An 18,416-nucleotide genomic window follows, 5' to 3' on the forward strand; every position below is an offset into this window, starting at 1 on the left:
TTATAGCTGCTATAATAAAGCAATTTAAAAAGTTATTACAAATTCCATTTAGGGAGGTGGTTTGTTTGTCACCAGCGCCATCGCCATCCCTTGCAAGTTCTGCTCCTTTCAGCTATCACCGGCACGTCTGATCTGATAGTGACATGGTCCCAGCCGGCCCCTAGAATCTAGTTTCAAATAAATTATTAACAGTTATGCTGGACAGGAGGGGTCCACCTTGTGGTGCTGCACAGGGGCCTTCAGTAAGCTAGCTGCGCCACTGCTTAAAAGGGTGAGAGTGAGTCTGTGAAATCTCCAGCTCTCATTGGCCCTCTTTTTACATTTTCAAGATGAAATAAACAGAAACATTGGATGCAATACTTTGTACTAATTGTTTTTAAAATGTAATCATAGCCTACTATTTTGTTGTCACTTTTAGAAGATTTTCTGTTTAGTTCTGCTAACTTTATAGCTGCATCATTGACAGAATCAAAATTGCATTTCATTTTTCTGTATTTTTTCAAACTAAATGACAGAGCAGTGCCAGTATAATTAGCAGTTGTATCAACAGCACAGACTACAACAATATAAACAATTTAAATGAAAATGAGTTAAAAGAAAAAATAGTCAGAAAGACTCCTATCAAGTGTGAATTTTTAAAGTCATTTCCAGCCAAGCAACACAGTTCTGCATCTACGTGTAAGGTGTCTCCTCCACTCCTTTATGGTTCAAAACTCGGGCATACTTGAAAAATCAAAAGGTCAACAGATGTGAGACTATGAATAGCTTCACACATGATTAATCGGTTATATTTAAACTGTGAAAAGATGCTAAAATGTTTAAACATTACACCTACCTTAGAAGCAGTCTGCTTAGAGAACTGGCTCAATGTGGGCAGATGAGAGGTCAGGGTAACAGGCTGGCACTGCATTAGATGCTCATCGGTGAGACTCCGACGCTGCCTGCTCTTGTTCGAGCTAATTATGGAAGAATCATATTTGCATAGGCAGATCGACCCAAACACGCTTAACAAACAAGGGGCAAATCTGTAGCCGTTCTTCAAATGCTGAGTTTTTCAAATGCAAAATGCTACAAGGTCACTGTTTACGAATCTCATTTTTAAGACGCGGAGGCCTCACTTTGTGAAATCCCTAACTGACATTTGGACTCGCTGATTGCTGCCAGAGCTATCTTTGCTCCGGACAAAATTTCACAAATAGGTGTAAGACGGCTGGTCTTTGGATTTTTTTTGCAATCTGTAACTAATATTTTAGCATATTAAATTACAGGCTGAAATAGCTTGGCTTCACGTCAGATTTTGGCGACTAGGGTTAAGACGGCTGATCTTTGGATTTCTTGGGACCTGTAATTAATACTTAGCATATTAGATTGGAGGCTGAAATACCTTGGCTTTACACAAAATTTCTCACCAGGGTGTAAGACGGCTGATCTTTGGATTTTTTGCAATCTGTAACTAATATTTAGGATATTAAATTTCAGGCTGAGATATCCTGGTTTCGCACAAAATTTCGTAACCTGATTTAGGACAGCTGGTTTTGGGATGTTTTACGATGTGCAACTAATCTTCTTTGTCTGTCCAGGATTTTAAATCACCTGTTTGACCTATCGACCTGAAATTTGGTACACATATATTACATGACATCTACTTTCCAATTTTTGGTGATGATTGACATCCAAGTTTATTCCTCTTTTTATTTTTATTTTATTTTATTGTAGAATCAACTCTTGGCAGTGACCAGCAGTGTGGGCATGCGGCACATGCGTGCAGGCGTTATTCTCATCCCTACCACCTTTGCCATCACTTCCCCTACCTCTTCATATCTTACATCATTCTTAAGGCAGATTGAAGACTTAAGTGGCAGCTTAAGTGAAAACATAAGGAAAATGTAATTGCAACACAAACACTGAATCAATCAGTTTTAACGTGAAAAGATGCCGACGGAAGAAGTGAAGACGCCTGCCGCTAGGGTGGAGATAACAAGAGCTGCTCAGGAAGCAGCAAGCACATCAACCTCCGAGCAAACGAATGATAAACGTACAGAAAAAGAATATGAAAACTAGGAATGCTCAAGTCAAGTGTATTCACTGAACGTTATCGTGCAGTGCGCCTTTACTGGTATTTATAATATTATGGTGCAGGCCAAAATATCTTGGCTTCAAGTGAAATTTCATGACTAGGTTTAAGACAGCTACTCTTTGGCTTTTTTTGCCATCTGTAACTAATATTTAGCATATTAGATTGCAGGCTGAAATACCCTGGGGCTTTTCACGAAATTTTACAACCTGATTTAGGGCAGCTAGTTTTAGAATTTTTTATATTGTGTAACTAATATTTAGCATATTACAGTGCACACCAAAATATCTTGGCTTCAGACAAAATTTTGCAACTGGGTTTAAGAGAACTAATGTTGGGATTTTTTGCAGTCTGTACCTGAAATTCAGCATCGTAGGTCGTAGACCGAAATATCTTACCTTGAAAGGAAATTTCGTAACTGCGTTGCAGAGTTGTGAAATTTATAACTGACATTGGTCTCGTTAATTGTTGCCAGAAGAATTTTGGCTTCAGATGAAATTTCACAACTGCGATTAAGACCTCTGATTTTTATGACCAGTAACTAATATTTACAATATTAGATTGCAAGCATTTATCGCACATGCTTAGAGAAAACTACTTTCATTGGCTGTCTATGCAGTATGGTAAATGTTGTTTTGCAACCATGACTATTTCACTTGTTGCTATTGAAAAAATTCTAAAATTAATTTTAAATAAAAAATATATACAGTATGTACTATATATATATAATTCATTATATATATATATATATAGATATAGTACATACAGTACTGTGCAAACGTTTTAGGCAGGTGTGAAAAAATGCTGTAAACAAAGAATGCTTTCAAAAATGGAAGTGTTAATCATTTATTTTCATCAATCAACAAAATACAGTGAATGAACAAAAGAGAAATCTAAATCAAATCAATATTTGGTGTGACCACCCTTTGCCTTCAAAACAGCATCAATTCTTCTAGGTACACTTGCACACAGTTTTTGAAGGAACTCGGCTGGTAGGTTGTTCCAAACATCTTGGAGAACTAACCACAGATCATCCGTGGATGTAGGCTTCCTCACATCCTTCTGTCTCTTCATGTAATCCCAGACACACTCGATGATGCTGAGATCAGGGCTCTGTGGGGGCCATACCATCACTTCCAGGACTTCTTGTTCTTCTTTACGCTGAAGATAGTTCTTAATGACTTTGGCTGTATGTTTGGGGTCGTTGTCCTGCTGCAGAATAAATTTGGGGCCAATCATACGCCTCCCTGATGGTATTGCATGATGGATAAGTATCTGCCTGTATTTCTCAGCATTGAGAACACCATTAATCCTGACCAAATCTCCAACTCCATTTGTAGAAATGCAGCCCCAAACGTTCAAGGAACCTCCACCATGCTTTACTGTTGTCTGCAGACACTCATTATTGTACCGCTCTCCAGCCCTTCGACGAACAAACTGCCTTCTGCTACAGCCAAATATTTCAAATTTTGACTCATCAGTCCAGAGCACCTGCTGCCATTTTTCTGCACCCCAGTTCCTATGTTTTCGTGCATACTTGAGTCGCTTGGCCTTGTTTCCACATTGTAGGTATGGCTTTTTGGCTGCAGCTCTTCCATGAAGACCACTTCTGGCCAGACTTCTCCAGACAGTAGATGGATATACCTAGGTCCTACTGGTTTCTGCCAGTTCTGAGCTGATGGCACTGCTGGACATCTTCTGATTTTGAAGAGTAATAAGCTTGATGTGTCTTTCATCTGCTGCACTAAGTTTCCTTGGCCGATCACTGCGTCTACGATCCTCAACGTTGCCCGTTTCTTTGTGCTTCTTCAAAAGAGCTTGAACAGCACATCTTGAAACCCCTGTCTGCTTTGAAATCTTTGTCTGGGAGAGACCTTGCTGATGCAGTAGAACTACCTTGTGTCTTGTTGCTGTGCTCAATTTTGCCATGACATGAAACTGTCTTCCACAACCTCACCTTGGTAGCAGAGTTTGGCTGTTCCTCACCCAGTTTTAAGCCTCCTACACAGCTGTTTCTGTTTCAGTTAATGACTGTGTTTCAACCTGCGTGTGACACTGATGATCATTAGCACCTGTTTGGTAGAATTGGTTGATCAGACACCTGACTAGAATCCTACAAAATCCCTGACTTTGTGCAAGTGTACCTATAAGAATTGATGCTGGTTTGAAGGCAAAAGGTAGTAACACCAAATATTGATTTGATTGAGATTTTTCTTTTGTTCGCTCACTTTGCATTTTGTAAATTGATAACAATAAACAATCATTATTTATATTTCTGAAAGCATTCTTTGTTTACAGCGTTTTTTCACACCTGCCTAAAACCTTTTCACAGTACTGTATATATATATATATATATATATATATATATATATATATATATATATATATATATATATATATATATATAATATACACTAGGGGGCTCTGCCCCCTGCTCACTTTGCTTGCCCACCCCCGGGTTTGGTTATCCAGATATACAATTTAAAGAGATTGTTATTTTCATGGGAATTGTTTCATACTCTTTCGATTCTATGTTGCATCGCTTCTCCACGATCATAAATATACACCTGACCGAATTGTGGTTTCTTCGAAAACAAACTTGTCGTAGCTTTAATTGTTGAAGGACCACAGATTCTCATAGCGTATGTCCATTATTGTGTAAATGTATGTTTTGAGCACTGAATGATGCAAACGCAAAAAGCTTGTTGTAGACTCAGATATTCTACCTGTAGTGTTTGTGGATTTCACTTTCACCAAACAACAAATCTTTTATTCCTTGCAGATAGGCCTCTTAATTGAGAGGAAATGCTACTTTTCCGTGATAGCAACACGAATTAGATGATCTACAAGTCTCCGACTTAAACTAAAGCCAAACAATATCTACATACTTCTGACATATCACCTATGTCCATATATTCAATCTGTATTCGCTGTTCCGTTATTCACCGAGTAATAATTTCTGTTTGTTTGTGCTAATGCGATCTTTACTATCACTTGTACGAGACTTTTGAATTTTACTACTTTCATAATCTCTAACCTGCTCTGCATCTGTATTGTGCCAACATTTTTGAATGTCTTTATGAGGTCTTTTATTTCTGACCTCGATTGGACCTATGAGATTTTCAGTTCCACTTGGTCGGGGCTGATTATTACTTTCCTTATTTTCAGAATTTGCACATAGCTGCTCTTTCTTCTTTGCTTAGTCGTTGACATGCTATCTAGAACGTATAAAATTTTTAAGAGCTGGGAGCAAATGAAGTGTGTTTGCCAAAAGCATTCCAACAACTGAGAGGTTAGATGTTCATGATCTTGTTTTAAATTGCTTGTACGTAGGGCGTGACGTGCAAAAGTGACCATCTCATGGGTCTTGCTTCCAAAGATTGTAAATTCTAGTCTTACATGACGTCAAAGTGTCTTTCTGAGAAGATCACGTCTCGACCCAAGATTTTTTTATTATAATAGATATATATAGTGACATGTGAGTCCTTGTCTTGTACCCCAAAACACAAGGCTGAGTCTCAGTACTTTAGCAAAACCAGCTTTATTCAGCTTGAAACAGGAACAGCACCGTTATTTATTGTAGCGTGATCTGCCACTCTCCTACACAGCAATCAGGCAGAGTCCTGGCCAGGTTAATGGTCAAGTAATACTGTTCCCTGCATTTATAATGTTCCTTGCATCAGCCATCGACGGCAAGTGCTCAATTTGTTTTTGCTGAGAGCTGCCACAGTGGTTGGAGCCTGTGGTTGCCCCGGTAACTGACGGGCTATCTTCCATAGCACGTTGAGATCTCACTTTGGGACGCTATTCGGCATGTCATCCCATTGGGGGGAGTCCCAAAAGAGTTGAGAAACCTTACAATATATATAGATTTTTGAGATGTTTTGAGACCCTCCCCAGAGGTGCTGCATGCTGATATGCAATTGACGTATCTGTTGAAGGTTGCTTGTCCATCGTCAAGGCCACGGTAGGTTTGCAGTGCCACCAAAGCCTCCTTGCGTAACAAATCTGATTCAGGGAACATTATAACCCAGCCACTAACCTGGCCTCGTCCCTATTCATTTGCTGTGGTCTGTATGTATTGAAGTGGTAGCTCCCGTTTGAATAAGTACCCCGACTGTTCCTGTTTTGATTGAAAATAAAGATGGTTTGGACTCTGCACCTTCTCTCTGGTGCACAACAGTGACTTATGCATCACACAGGTTATTGTGGCTGATCTGTGTACAGTAACATCACAAATCATTACTTCCGGTTGTCATGCATAGCAACGTGACAAGCAAGGGAAGTCCAAAATGGTGTTGTGATAAGATGTTACTTTCACTAATTGCTTTTAACACAATAATAAAAAATCTTAAATATGAATTCTGCATTTCCACATCCCCCCAGAAAGACACAAAGAATATTAAATAAACAACATTTCAATCCATAAAATATTAAAGAAACAAAAGAAGGGTAACATCTAATTGTTTTTGATACACTTTGTTAATTCCCAAGAGGAAATTGTCTTTTCACATGACCTATGGGAGTCAGAGTGCAGGGTCAGTCATTGTACAACACCACTGTACAATTCTGCTCAAGGTCCCAAAAGAGTAGGATCCCTTCTGGCAGTAACGGGATTTGCACCATCAACCTTCGTTCCAGATACCAGAGCAGACCCTTAGTCACAGAGCCCCCATTGAAACATACTGTACGATTAAAGCTGTAAATTAAAAGCAGGCATGTCTCAGTCTGTTACACCATTACAACCCAACCGGCTGTTGAAAGGATATATCGAAACGAGAACTATGAAAAATAAACAGAAGTAACCATAATAGTAGGATACTTGACATGACACTTGTATTTAGTTTCTCTTTTGTAAGGCTCTCTGTGACATTCAAAGTGGTAGGATTGTGCACAGAGACGCTGTTAGCAAGTTGTCTGGAGTAAATTTCACGCAACGATTAGAACCTTTTTCTTCTCACAAAGAGCCTCAGACATGGAATAAGTGCACTAAGTAGTGTGGTACAGAGTAGAAATGTAAGGACCTTCAAATCTGAACTTGATGTTATTTTGTATGATTTTGGAAAATGACCAGTTCATTTTCATCTTCCTTAGAAGACTGGCGTCCTTCAACATCTGCAATAAGATGCTGCAGATGTTCTATCAGACGGGTTGTGGCGAGTGCCCTCTTCTACACGGTGGTGTGCTGGGGAGGCAGCATAAAGAAGAGGGACACCTCACGCCTGGACAAACCGGTGAGGAAGGCAGGCTCTATTGTAGGTACAGAGCTGGACAGTTTGACATCTGTGGCAGAGCGAAGGGCACTGAGCAGACTCCTGTCAATCATGGAGAATCCACTGCATCCACTAAACAGTATCATCTTCAGACAGAGGAGCAGCTTCAGCGACAGACTGCTGTCAATGTCCTGCTCCACTGACAGACTGAGGAGATCGTTCCTCCTCCACACTATGTGACTCTTCAATTCCACCCGGGGGGGTAAACGTTAACTTTATACAAAGTTATTGTCTGTTTTTACCTGCATTTTTATTACTCTTTAATTTAATATTGTTTTTGTATCAGTATGCTGCTGCTGGAGTATGGGAATTTTCCCTTGGGATTAATAAAGTATCTATCTATCTATCTATCTATCTATCTATCTATCTATCTATCTATCTATCTATCTATCTATCTATCTATCTATCTATCTATCTATCTATCTATCTATCTATCTATCTATCTATCTATCTATCTATCTATCTATCTATCGCAATTCCTATTATCTATCTATCTATCTATCTATCTATCTATCTATCTATCTATCTATCTATCTATCTATCTATCTATCTATCTATCTATCTATCTATCGCATTTCCTATTATCTATCTATCTATCTATCTATCTATCTATCTATCTATCTATCTATCTATCTATCTATCTATCTATCTATCTATCTATCTATCGCATTTCCTATTATCTATCTATCTATCTATCTATCTATCTATCTATCTATCTATCTATCTATCTATCTATCTATCTATCTATCTATCTATCTATCTATCTATCTATCTATCTATCTATCGCATTTCCTATTATCTATCTATCTATCTATCTATCTATCTATCTATCTATCTATCTATCTATCTATCTATCTATCTATCTATCTATCTATCTATCTATCTATCTATCTATCTATCTATCTATCTAACTTGTAAGCACTGTTCTATTGTTCTAATGGTAGCAATCATTCAAATCCAAGCCTGATTACTGCCTCCATTTCTTTGTGGCTTCTCTTTTTAGCATGACAGTCCCCTCCGAAGCCAAAGATGTACGTTTTCAGCAGACTGGTGGCTTTTAGTTGGTCAAACGATAGACTGCAGTGCTCAATGCTACTGGAATGGCAGCTGTGGTAAGTGAAGGAATGGATGGGGTGAGAATCTTGCCCAGTGCCTTCATGCTACAGGACTGTAAGTGAGTGATCCGCTCCTTTAGCTGCTTGGGCCCAGTGAGGTGTAGGACAGTTTGCTTTTCTTATGATTTTGTCTGTATGTTTTCTATAAAATCATCCATTTCCCTGTTTACTCACTAAAACCCTTTATTGTTTTATTTTTGTTGTTCAAATGGGCTGTCCAATTAAACACTGCAAAGGAGAAGGTGGATAGACTCGGGACCTGGCTAGCTCAGTTAGTGGTTCCCAGATCAGACCCCGTATTGTCAGATAAATGTGTATCCCCCAACACTTTGGGTGTAAGGATACCTCAGGTGTCACACCACGTTAAACTCCTACAGAGCTACATATGAAATGCAAATGAAGCAGGTAGCATGTTGTGGACCCCAGGGGTTTCTGGGTGGAGCTCTGTGGAGGCTGCTTCCCTGCCCTTAGGGAATCCATGATTCTAGGGTGTTCTTATGATGTACTCCCAGATCCAGCTTTAAAAGAAGCCTCTCATCTTCAATCGGGGGAGTCAGAGGCAAAAGCAGGGACTACTCTTACATGGAGTGGTAACTTTATTGTGAAAATAAGGTGATTGCTAACATAATGGATCTCTTTCAAACCTTTGAGGCTTGGCTGAAATGGTTGTGTTGTGGTTTTGGAGTGCAATAACACATTAAATTCAGAATTGATGACTCCGCTACAGGGGGGTCCCATACCAACTGATGGCCCACTCCTACTCACCATGTGGAGAGGAACTGGTGACCCTGGCCCCCTTATATGCACACTCCATTTGAGGTATGTGTTGATTCAGGAACATTTAATAAATAATTCAGTGCTTTGGATGAGAGATGATAGAGCTTCATTACCGTGCATGTTTTCACTAAATAGCAGAGGATCACGGGACTGTCTCCTCATTAACTGCTCTCCTGGTAGAAAGTGGTCTGCATTCCGGACGTCCATTTAGCCCATGTCAACGAGTGTTCCCCGTCCTTGCAGTAATCTTTCCCAGCTCATTACGGTGGAAGATGCTGTCAACAGATAACATTTACACCTGCTACAGTGAAGCCTTTTAAAGAATTGCAGGCTTGTTAAATAACAGAAATATTGATCTGAGATCGACCTCATGCCTTCCTCTCTTCAAAGCTATGCTGGCAGAGTTACGCTGTAATTCGGCAGAAGAAATGAATGAAAAGGAAAAAGGAAAAAAAAAATCCCTTAATGGGCAAACAGAGACAGGAGTCCCACTGCATTTCCGTCGTGGGTTTTGCTGCTTGCTCAGATTTCCGGGCTGTGCCTTTGTTTTTCCATTTTGATGAACTCCTGGCCGCCACATAACGTGAACACCTTGAGGCTTTGCCTTTGTCAGCTGGCTTTGAGATGCACATACTGTATTAAGCACTGCATCACTTACCGCTGGCCAGTCAGGTCTCCTTTCTCATTTTCTGATTCAGCCGAGCCCTAACAGGTTGCTTCTTCATCCTAAGCCATGCTACCGAGCACTTACAGTCTTGTGAAAAAGTAAGTACACCCCGTGAGACGTGTTTTACTTTTTTTAACACATCAAAATTAGATCTTCATCCTTCCATCCATTTTCCAACCCGCTATATTCCTAACTACAGGGTCACGGGGGTCTGCTGGAGCCAATCCCAGCCAACACAGGGCACAAGGCAGGAACCAATCCCGGGCAGGGTGCCAACCCACCGCAGTAGATCTTCATTTAAAATGTTTCTTTAGATAAAGGTAATATAATTAAAAAAATTGACTTTGCCATAATTTATTCAACAAACAATAAACTGATATATACCACTGGAGGAAAAAGTAAGTCCACCCTTGGCTCGAATAGCTGGTGTTTCCTATGACTGTCTAGCAGTCTTTGACATCTACTGGAAGAAAGTTCTTTGCACTCCTCCATGCAGAATTCTCTCATGTTTAAGGGGTATCTTGCCTGCACAGCCAATTTCAAATCCAAATTTCAAATGATCTGGTCTTTGACTTGGCCATTCCAGAACCCTCCATTTCTTTCTTTTCTGCTATTCCTTGGTGTGATTTACTGGTCATTGTGATCATGCAAGGCCCAGCATTTTGGTTGAGCTTCATTCTTCTGACACATGGTCTCAGATTATCCTTAAGCATCTTCTGGTACAACGAAGGGTTCATAGTAGATTCAATGACGATATGCAAAGCAGCTGCCAACCCTAACACTTCCATCCCCATGCTTTACAGCTGGTATCGGGTTCTTTTGGCCAAATGCTGTCTTCGGTTTTGATCAAACATGTCTTTTGGTTTCTGTCTTTGCCTTGTCGGTCCAGAACACAATGTTCCCGAAATCCTGGTCTTTGCTTAGGTTTTCATAGGCAAACGTACTGTAAGTCTTCTCCTGATGTTCTTTCTGGACAGCAAAGGTTTCATCCTGGCACACCTATCAAGTAGATCTAATTTATGCAACAGCTTTCAAATGGTAGACTCATGCACTTTGACATCAGTTGTGGCTTGAGCTACCTGAAATTCTGGGGTTCTTAGAGGCTTTTTTCAGCACCTTTCAGCAACTTCTTTTAAGCCATATGACCAGATATCCATCCATCTTGAAGTTAGTTCTGTTTTGAACTTGCGTCTGAAAAGACATTTTTGTAACATGTTGCCTGGTTTTTCTTTTTGAAGAAACTTTGAATTATATGGGGTCTCCTGTGTGGAGCCTCAACTTTTTCACATTGTTGTTTCTCCTTTTATGACAGGTACTTCAGAAATACTCAGCACAAACCTCCTGATCAGTAAACTGAAGCCTCATGGGAGTCACTTTTTGAGTCAAAGGCAGGACTTTTGACCAATGAATGATTCATAAAATCAGCTTTGGGTTTAGTAGATTATTCTCTATAAAGTTTCAACTTAAAGTGGATCTGTTCACCAACAATGGAACCATTGAGTATTGACGTGTTGCATGTTGATTGGCACAATTAAGTAAGAATCTCTCTGGACTCGATATGGAAGAGAACGATGGGTTGTTGAGATTATACTTCCTTGCCTGTTTTACTGGTAAAATGGAACAAAGGATATTTTGTCGCAGTCCTGGACCAGTGGACCAACTCTTTGTACTTCCATAAGATTGCATGAATCCTTCCTATATGTATTTTGTGGACTTGGAGAAGGTCATCTACCCCATGGTATTTTGTAGAAGATGGTGGGATGTGTTCCAACCAATGCCTGTATCTGTGGAACAAGAGTTGAGTTTTGCATACTTGAGACTGTGGATGCTGAATACTGGAAGACATCAAAATAGGGTCACTGCTTGTCCAGATCGAGAGGAGCCAGGTCATGTAGGTGGTTTGATTACGAGCTGCTTGGGTCATGTGCTTTCATCACACTGGAAGAAGATCGAAGGGTAAACCACCCCCCCACCCATATATCTTTCAGCTGGAAATATCCAGAAGCAGCTGATAAACATTGCTAGGGATTAATTGGCCTGGTCTGTCCAGCTCAGCATGATGCCCCCCATCACTCTCACCAGGGTAAGAAGAGTGAAAATGAAATGAAAATTGACTGAATATTTGGAGTAGCCATTGAGGGTCTATTAGCTGGAAGGTGCTGACTGTAGATGTGTGTGTTGATTGCTCCCATTAGACCCACGTGCCGTGCAGGCTGTGAGATGTCATGAGCACCTCCTTACTGCAATTAAATTTACTCCTGGCCCACCGCGGCAGTAAAACCGCAATACATTAAAGGAGCAAATTGATCTCATGAACTGAGATAATTACTCAGGCACACTTAACGAAAAAGAGCCTATCGCCTCTTTGACCTCCGCGCTCAACAGAAATGGCACAAGCGTCTGCACCCTGGACAGTCCGCCAGCTGCTTCAGAGGCATATAAAGTGCCTTTAGGGGCAGAAGTGTCTCTCCTTTAAATACTCAGACCTGACTTTGTAATCCATTTTGCTGCCTGGAAACTTTTTTTTTTTTCTATCTCCCAATGCCAATCTCTAAACACAAAGCAATTAGGTAAGGACCCTGCTGTGCGGCTCTTATATTTCCCTGCTCTACCTTTTCAAACCCGCAGGCAGGATGTCTGACTAAAAACAAATTAGCCAACCAATGCGTTCCTGAGTCCGAATCAATACAAACTTGTGCTAAGAGAAACAAAATCCTGGAAGACTTCAATGTAGCTATCAATATTTCATCCAATTTCATACGTGTTTTAAAATTCTGCACACCTACAAGTGGATGATGTATCGCTCTTCTGGTCAGTTCCCATCCAGGGAGTTGCAAGAAGAAGGGCTCATCTGCTGTGTTGAGATTCCCCTTCTGTTTTCCAGGCTCTCTCCCTGTCAGCCTTCCTCAGATGTTCCATGGGGTATCTTTGTAGTGACGGAAATATTGTAGCCTTCTTACTGTAAATCAAACAGCTAGATGTGATGGCTTCCATAACTCGCACAAGATCTCCCGACGTCTTTGGTTACTCTTTCTGACCTGCTCACATCTACTTCAGTGTGTTTTACTTTTCTGTCATGCAAGAGGCCTAATATTTAATGCATTTCGGTGAACAACATGTCATCCAAGGATTAGTGGACCAGCTTACATGAAAATGTGACTTGTGAAAACAGCATTAGAAGATAAACAAATACAGTACAGTCGATTCTTGTCTCAGGAACATATCTCTGTGGATATACGGGGCTATTCAAAATGAAAGAGCAGATTTCAAAAATGTATTTCAAACAAAGTGTATAACACAGAAACACATTCCGCACATCACTAGATAGAGGAAAGTTCAAAGTTTAAAAATTCAACTTCAAGAAGATTCAAATGACTTCATTTTCATGCAAGATGGTGCACTGCCTCATTTCTATTTGGAGGTCTGACGTTACCTGAATGACACTGTTCCAGGACGATGGATTGGAAGAGGTGGACAACAAGATCCTGCTCATTGTCTACGGCCTCCCAGGTCTCCAGACCTTACCCCCTACGATTTTTATCTATGGGGGTACATTAAAGAAAGAGTGTTTGTTCCACCTATGCCCGCTAATCTTCAAGATTTGCCACATCAAATTAAGGAAGCTGTGAATTCAGTAACTAGGGACCAGATGACTTGTGTGTGGCAAGAAATGGTCTACCGTTTTGATGTTTGTCGTGCTACACATGGTGCTCATGTTGAGTGCATGCAACCTCAAGGACCATAGGACCAAACTTTGAACTTTCCTCTATCCAGTGATATGTGGAATGTGTTTCTGTGTTATACAGTTTGTTTGAAATCCATTTTTGAAATCTGCTCTTTCATATACTGAATATCACAGACACTGAAGCATTGATCTTATGGGGAAAACGGTGTTAGGTTCCAGTGGGATGCTGGCTCAGGGGAGCACCTGCAGAAGAACATGATGTCAGGCAGATGCCCTACGCTCTCGCTAGGCTCAACAATGATCCTTCTTCAGGTCCAACTTCAGAAACCTTGTTACAATTTTTACTTCCTCTAGATAGTCAACTCTGATCAAGTTCTCGCTGGTCCACCAGGGGCCACCAGCACAGATTCGAGGAGCTCACTTAACCATCCAGGCGGTAGTAGCGATGGGCAGTGCGTACAAAGGGTAGGGGCTGAATCAGTGTGAGCTCATGATCCGCACTCACAGGGAATTCCTCCTTTTGGGGAAGAGGTGAGGAATAGGCATGAAATGGGTTGCAATTTTATAATACCAGATAAGCAAATCCACTGGAACAGAATCTATGGATGCCGATGATTTACTGTAATTTGGTTTGAGCACTTGCTATTTTTGCAGTTGCTACTAGGGGGCTCACCATAAAAAGGCAGCAGAGTGGTGGATTCAGGATGTTCGTGTTCCACTACTGCGCAACAAAAGTACATTAATATGTGTAACCAGTAGGAAGCGCCAAACTCCAGATACCAACACACCCAACACAGTCTTCACAGGTTCACATACTGTAGATGTTTTTGTTTATTTAACACAGTACCTCTCTAAATGATCAAGGTATATTGTTACAGCCACCAATGATATACTGTTCCATCCCTTCCTTCCACTACTCCAGGTGAACTTCACCTTCTGCTTTCTGACTCTGATTCACCTGGATGAGGTCAAGAGGCTTCATTTATCTTGGATCTGGGAGTACTTTCTGGTGCCATAGCAGTGAATAGCGGAAGCACCTCCAGGTCAGAAGGAAGCCCCACAATACAGGGAGTTCTCTATGCAGCGCTCTCTGGTGGCACCCTAGGACCCCGACAGGGTTATCCCTAAGGACTTTGAATCCCTGCGTGTGTCCAAACTGGGCCTATGCCAACAGAACACTGCCATCTACTGTACTTGGGGAGGAATTGTTTCAGATAGACAATCCTTCCCTGTCCATCCACTGTGACCTCCTGACCAGGAAAGGTACCATCAACCAACCTGACCGGGATGCCTGTCCATCCACCTTAGCACCAACATGTGTTTGTTGGTTTTCCAAAAAATAGATTTTCATGAGACTTGGAGGTCAATGTGACAAACTTGTGAATACTTTAAATTGCTACTTGTTTTTGAAATGATCACAATCCCATTTTGTTTTCATTCTGGGCAGTGTTTCATGGTTGCATTTCCATGGTGTGTTGCATGGTTTCAGGGGGTTGGACCCTACAAGTCACATCTGAATATTTAGCAATCATCACTCAAGCTTTTGAATCCCTAACCATTGTTTCTAAGAGTTTCAGATTTTTTATTTTTTTTTGGTTTTTTTTAGATTTGGTTTTTGGTTCTGTTTTTCTATCTTCAGTTTTTGGTTAGCATTTGGTTTTGACCAAAGATTGGACTGATCTTTTGGTTTTGACCCTCACATACATTTATCTTGTCCTATTTTCTGACCTGTCCATTTTTGCCCTTTTGGCTTGTCTTTTTCCGTTCTTGGCAGTATGGTACTGATTTGCATGTTAGCTGAAGGAACGTGACAATGAGAGGATGGTGACAACAAGGTTTTAATAACCAGTGTGAAGAATGCAGTTGGCTTAAGAAGAGTACTATTGAAGGACCAGCAGATCATGCAACATTTTTCACCATACAGAGAGATGTGGGGCCTCAACTGATCATTATGATGTATCATCTCAGGGTAATCCATAAAAGTGCAACATTTTTTGACAGATAGAGAGATGTGGTGCCTGCCATTCATCATGGAGTATTTATCTCAGGGTAATTCATAGAAGTTCAATGTTTTTCACCATATAGAGAGATGTACGTTCTTTATGACTTATCATCTCAGGGTAATTCATAGAAGTGAAACATTTTTCCCCTTAAATAGAGATATGGTGACCCCTATTCATCATGACATATCATCTCAGGGCAATTTATAGAAGTGTAATATTTTGCAGCAATTAGAGAGATGCGGTGGTGCCCCCTGGTTCATCGTGGATTATTTATCTCAGGATAATTCATAGAAGTGCAACCTTTTTCACTATAAATAGAGATATAGTGCCCCCCATTTATCATGACATATCATCTCAGGATGTGGTGGGCTGGCGCCCTGCCCAGGGTTTGTTTCCTGCATTGCACCTTGTTGTCTGGGATTGGCTCCAGTAGACCCCCGTGACCCTGTAGTTAGGATATAGTGAGTTGGATAGTGGATGGATGGATATCATCTCAGGGCAATTCATAGAAGGGCAATATTTTCCAACAGACGGAGAGAGGTGGTGTCCCCCATTCATCATGACGTATCATCTCAGGGTAATTTATAAAATTGCAACATATTTCACCAGATAGAGAGATGTGGTGCCCCCCGTTCATCATGGAGTATTTATCTCAGGATAATTCATAGAAGTGCAACCTTTTTCACCATAAATAGAGATACAGTGCCTTCCATTCATCATGATGTATCATCTCAGGGTAATTTATAAAAGTGCAACATTTTTCACCATATAGAGCAGGGGTGTTGAACTCCGGTCATGGAGGACTGCAATGGCTGCAGGTTTTCATTCTAACCATCTTCTTCATTAGTGACCAGTTTTTGCTGCTAATTAGCTTCTTTTGCCTTCATTTTAATTAACTTGACTCAGGCCCCCTAGTTGTCTCTTTTTCCTTAATGAACAGCCAAACAATAATGAAACACAAAACGAGGCCCCACATGACCAGCTTATCTGTGTCCGTCACACAATATCTGAAAATAAAGAAAGGTGAAGATTTCCGTAAGGTTGATCTCCAAGGTCGCCAAGGTCGGTGTTCTTAGAAAAAACAGAAAATCAACAGTTTTGGAAATGTCTGCTGTAGCAGAATGAGAGCAGCAATAAGCCATGGAATTAAATAACAGGTTTAATTAACAGCAAGAATAATTGGCTTCTCATTAAGAAACTGGTTAGAGTGAAACTGGTGGAAATTTGAGCCCCAATTTAGTTGGTCATCTCGTTTCATGTCTGATTTCTGTTTGGTTGCCATTTAATGAAGAAAAGGATTAATTCAGAGGTCTGAATCATCAAAAACAGGCCTATTAAGATGAAGGGAAAAGAAGTTAATTAGCAGCATAAACAGGTCACTACTTAAGAAAAGGGTTAGAATAAAAACCTGCAGTCACTGCGGCCCTCCAGGACTGGAGTTCAACACCCCTGATATTGAGAGACGTACATTCATTATGACTTATCATCTCAGGGTAATTCATAGAAGTGCAACATTTTTCCCCTTAAATAGAGATGTTGTGCCCCCATTCATCATAGTGTATTATCTCAGGGCAGTTCATAGAAGTGCCATATTTTGCACCAGATAGAGAGATGTGGTGGTGCTCCCCATTCATCATGGAGTAATCTCAGGATAATTCATAGACGTGAAACATTTTTCACCATAAATAGAGATGTAGTTCCCCCCCATTCATCATGGAGTATCATCTCAGGGTAATTCATAAAAGTGAGAGCCCCTACTTTGACCACTTTGCATTGTTGTTTAGTTGGCCCTGAACCCAAATGATGCCAATGAAGCTGAGGTATAAAAGCAGAAGAGTAGAGTGTACCGGTGTAGCAGTCAGGGGCGGCTAAGATTCACACCGTCAAAGGTGACGGTGATTTATTTGTTTTAATAGAGAAGACCCCAGGAACGTCCCCAGCCTTGGATCGACCCACACACACTCACAGCAGAGGCCAATAACGCACACTGGGAAGGGTAAACAATTAAGAATATAATGAAATAAAATTAACTAAATGAAAACAGTAATACCACCCCTGAAAACTTCGGCGATATTACATTTAACATATATACACAAACACCACACAGCAAAGTCCATGAAAACCAAACCGGATGGAAAATGGAAAGGTGACGAAATTAAGTCCAGCGATCTGTAGGTTGAAAGGGTGAAGGAAAACACAGTCCTACCGGTAGTTGCTGAAAGGATGAAGTCGGATGGATTGTTCAGGAGCGCTCCTTTTCTTCCGGGAAAGCAAATGAAATCCAAACGCAGTCCTCAGAACACAGGTAGACAGATGAACCAGACCCCAACAAATGAATACAGTCCAGGACACAATGATTAAATATGGCTCAGATAAACAGCAGGCAGAATGACAGAGAAATGCAACATACCACGTACAACAACAAAACAACTTTTTTTTTTTACCTTTTGCCCTCTGCCCTCCTTTTAACCTCTTTTGACCACCTTTGACCCCAGCAGCCCCAGAAAGGCCTGCTGGGAGATGCAGTTCTTATTTAGTAGCACTGCTACAATCACCACCCCCAGGCCGAGGTGTATGGCCGAAACCAAGGCTTGAGATTAGAGATGTTAACAGTGTCTATTTTCTTAGTCCCTGGCAATCCCCACTCCACTGCGTAGGTCACTGGTCCCTTCTTTTGGACAACCGTAGCCGGGCCGAACCACGTAGGAGCCAGTTTAGCCATGAATTTCTCAGAGGCTTTGGAGAGGGGATGAGTCCTGATCCAGACTTTCTCCCCAACCGAGAACTGCACAGGCTTATGTCTCTGGTTGTACGTTTGAGAT

Source organism: Erpetoichthys calabaricus, chromosome 18, assembly GCF_900747795.2.
Source record: "Erpetoichthys calabaricus chromosome 18, fErpCal1.3, whole genome shotgun sequence".
NCBI lineage: Eukaryota > Metazoa > Chordata > Cladistia > Polypteriformes > Polypteridae > Erpetoichthys > Erpetoichthys calabaricus.